Source organism: Hylobates moloch, unplaced genomic scaffold (assembly GCF_009828535.3).
Source record: "Hylobates moloch isolate HMO894 unplaced genomic scaffold, HMol_V3 SCAFFOLD_220, whole genome shotgun sequence".
In the NCBI taxonomy this organism is placed as follows: domain Eukaryota; kingdom Metazoa; phylum Chordata; class Mammalia; order Primates; family Hylobatidae; genus Hylobates; species Hylobates moloch.
This window is the reverse complement of record NW_026652495.1, coordinates 35,426-39,385: the sequence shown is the minus strand read 5'-3', so window position 1 is coordinate 39,385 and position 3,960 is coordinate 35,426. Positions and strand designations below refer to the sequence as shown.

Here is a 3,960-nt window from a genome sequence, read left to right as displayed (position 1 = left end):
ACACTGGTATAAAAAGATACCTGAGAGTGGCTGAGTGCAGTGGCTCATGCCTGTAATCCCAGCACTTTGGGAGGCCGAGGCAGGTGGGTCACCTGAGGTCAGGAGTTTGAGACCATCCTGACCAACATGGTAAGACCCTATCTCTATTAAAAATACAAAATTAGCCAGGCGTGGTGGCGCGTGACTGTGGTCCCAGCTACTTGGGAGGCCGAGGCAGGAGGATCGCTTGAATCCAGGAGGCTGAGGTTGCAGTGAACTGAGATCACATCACTGCACTCCAGCCTGGGAGACAGAGCGAGACTCCGTCTAAAAACAAAAAACAAAAATCAAAACAAAAAAAAAACCCCTGAGACTGTGTAATTTATAAAGAAAAGAAGAAAGAATTTTAATTGGCCAGATGTGGTGGCTCATGCCTGTAATCCCAACACTTTGGGAGGCCGGGGCAGGCAGATCACCTGAGGTTGGGAGTTTGAGACCAGGCTGACCAACATGGTGAAACCTTGTCTCTACTAAAAATTCAAAAATTAGCCAGGCATGTTGGTGTATGCCTGTAATCCCAACCATTGCACTCCAGCCTGGGCAACAAGAGCGAAACTCCGTTTCAAAAAAAAAAAAAAAGAAGAAGAAGAAGTTTAATTGGCTCGCAGTTCTGCAGGCTGCACAGGAAGCATGACGCTGGCCTCTTCCTGGCTTTCGGGGAGGCCTCAGGAAACTTCCAATCATGGCAGAAAGTGAAGGGGGAGCAGGCACTTCACACGGCAGGAGCAGAAGCGAGAGAGAGAGAGCGAGCGAGGGGGTGGTGCCACACACTTTCAAACGGCCAGATCTCTCGAGAACTCACTATGGAGAACAGCACCAAGAGGACGATGCCAAACCATTCATGAGAAATCCACCCCATGATCCAACCACCTCCCACCAGGCCCCACCTCCAACACTGGGGATTACGATTCAACAGGAGATTTGGGTGGGGACACAGAGCCAAACCATGTCAGTGTCTATCTGAGGCATTTGGTTGCAACCACCAGGTAGAGACACTGTTTTTCTGTTGGGAGCACTAAGCCAGCAGTATAGAATCCTGCAACGGCTGGAGGCCAGTGTGCTAAGGTCTGAGAGGAGCCTGTTTGAGAGCGAAGTCAACACAGGGAATGGAGCCAAGAAATGGAGACAGCAAGATCTCTGTTGGCACCCTGTGAACGCCTGGATCCAGCCATGCCTGAATTTGATCTGTGAACCTCTTGGACATGAGACAATACGATCCCCACTGATTCTTTCCCCATCTGAGTTCAGGCTTTGTTGTTTGCGATCACGTGTCCTAGTCCAGAACATCCACCTGCAAGCGGAACAAAAGCCGTTTGACGAAAACGTCATTCCATAGGAATTCTAATGGTTCACACTTTTGGAGCACCTTCCATATGTAGACATTGTGGTAGGTTTTTTTTTTTTTTTTTTTTTGAGACGGGGTCTTGCTCTGTCACCCAGGCTGGAGTGCAGTGGTGTGATCTTAGCTCACTGCAGCCTCGACCTCCAGGGGCTCAGGTATCCTCCTACCTCAGCCTTCTGAGTAGCTGGGAACGCGGGCATGCACCACCACACCTGGCTAATTTTTTTTTTTTTGAGACGGAGTCTCGCTCTGTCGCCCAGCCTGGAGTGCAGTGGCGCAATCTCGGCTCACTGCAAGCTCCGCCTCCCGGGTTCAAGCCATTCTCCTGCCTCAGCCTCCCAAGTAGCTGGGACTACAGGCGCCCACCACCACGCCTGGCTAATTTTTTGTATTTTTAGTAGAGAAGGGGTTTCACTGTGTTAGCCAGGATGGTCTCGATCTCCTGACCTCATGATCCGCCCGCCTCGGCCTCCCAAAGTGCTGGGATTACGAGCGTGAGCCACCGCGCCCGGCACCTGGCTAATTTTTAAAATTATTTGTAGAGATGGGGGTCTTCCTATGTTGCCCAGGCTGGTCTTGAACTCCTGGACTCCAGTGATCAGCCCGCCTCAGCCTCCCAAAGTGCTGGGATTACAGGTGTGAGCCACTGCACCCAGCCTCAGATAAATCTATTGAGTTTTCACTGTGAATGATGAGGAAGTAGCTCATTTTTGCTCTCCCTGTCCCCACCACACAGAACACTTTCCCTCCTCTTCCTCCTGATTTAGTTATGTCACGATTTTGTTTAGATCCACATTCACTGCTTTTGTTTTTTGTTTGTTTTTCTTTTTGAGATGGAGTCTCACTCTGTTGCCCAAGCTGGAGTGCTGTGGTGTGATCTTGGCTCACTGCAACCTCTGCCTCCCAGGTTCAAGCGATTCTCCTGCCTCAGCCCCCTGAGTAGCTGGGATTACAGGTGCCTGCCACCATGCCCGGCTAATTTATGTGTTATTAGTAGGGATGGGGTTTCACCATGTTGTTCAGGCTGGTGCCCTTGGTCATCCACAGGTGTGGGCCAAGCTAAGTTTGGGAGAAATGTAGTTTATAGTTTAAATGATAATAGCCCTTTCCAAAACTAAATTGCCTTCGTAAAACTAATGAAAGGCCACCGGGTTAGGAGGATGACAGGGGCATGAATTCCACGAAGACGTGTGTGAGATGATTCCCAGCCACTATTCCAAAGGCCAACAGGTTAGGAGGAGGAAAGGGACATGAATTCCGTGAAGATGTGGGTGCCGTGAGATGATTCCCAGCAGAAGTCACAAGATTTGCAACTCCCCCAATTACTCCTGTAAATAGCATCACTATTGTAAGACCTAAGATTGGCATTTTGAGATCTCTTTTCAGGGTTTCAGGTTACTGATGACTGGAAGGCCCCACCCAGACCAGCAGCTCCTCTGTGGCCACTACCCAGAGGCTGCCTCAGAGCACAAGGGCCAATTTCCACACCCCTGTGATTGCCCCTCCAACCAATCAGCAGCACACATCCTCTAGCCCCCTGCCCACCAAACTCTCCTTAAGAGACCTTTGCCTCTGAATTTTGGGGCAGGCTGATTTGAGTAATAATAAAACTCTGGTCTCCCATTTCGCTGGCTCTAGGTGTATTAAACTCTTTCTCTATTGCAATGCCCCTGTCTTAATAAATCAGCTCTAACTGGGCAGTGGGCAAGAAGAGCACATGGGCAGTTACAGACTCTCCTGGTTTGAAGTGAATCAATCAGAGCCAGGTGTGGTGGTGTGCGCCCGGATTCCTGGCTACTAGGGAGGCTAAGGTGGGAGAATCACTTGAGCCCAGGAGTTTAAGGCTGCAGTGAGCTATGATTGTGCCACTGTGCTCCAGCCTGGGCAATAGAATGAAAAATAAATTTAAAACTGTCTCTGAAAAATAAATTAAAAAGTGAGTCAATTAGCCCAGCCCACATTCAAGAGGAGGGTTTTACAAAGCAAATACCAAGAGGCGGGGCTCACTGAGCGTCATCTAGAGGCTGCCTCCCACAGCAGGCGAATGAAGTATTAGAGCACTTTCAGTGGTAAGTGCTGAGAGGGCCACACACGGTGGCTCATGCCTGTCATCCCAGCACTTTGGGAGGCCGAGGCAGGAGGATCACTTGAGGCTAGGAGTTCACGACCAGCCTGGGTCACATAGTGAGATCCTGTCTCCCTGCCAAAATTTTTTTAATTAAAAAAAAAAAAAAAGCTCTGAGAGAGGAAATCGCAGGCTGTTGCAGGCGCACGAGAGAAGAAACACCAGCCTGTGCCTGAGGAGACCCAAGAGGGCTTCCCAGAGGAAGAAGCTCTGGGTTGAGACTTAACAGATGAGAAGATATCCCAGTAGGCCAGGGGGTTTAAGAGCATCCCAGGGAAAGGGAAAGCGAAAGGCAGAAGCGTGGGTTCAGGGGGCAGCAGCGCGGGCAGAGCCTGGGGCAGAGGGTGACAGGAGGGTGGGGGAAAGCTAGCTCCCGGAGGAGTCACCTGCTGCCCTCAGGCGTTGGTGCTTTATCTTAGAGGCACTGGGAAGCCGTGGCCAGGGTTAAGGGAGT

General features: G+C 50.5%; 1 pseudogene; it reads left to right on the top strand.

The window, feature by feature from the left end:
* The first annotated feature begins 1,473 nt into the window (after positions 1-1,473).
* On the top strand, positions 1,474-2,914 carry LOC131382612 (histone demethylase UTY-like; annotated as a pseudogene).
* The last annotated feature ends 1,046 nt before the right edge of the window (positions 2,915-3,960 follow it).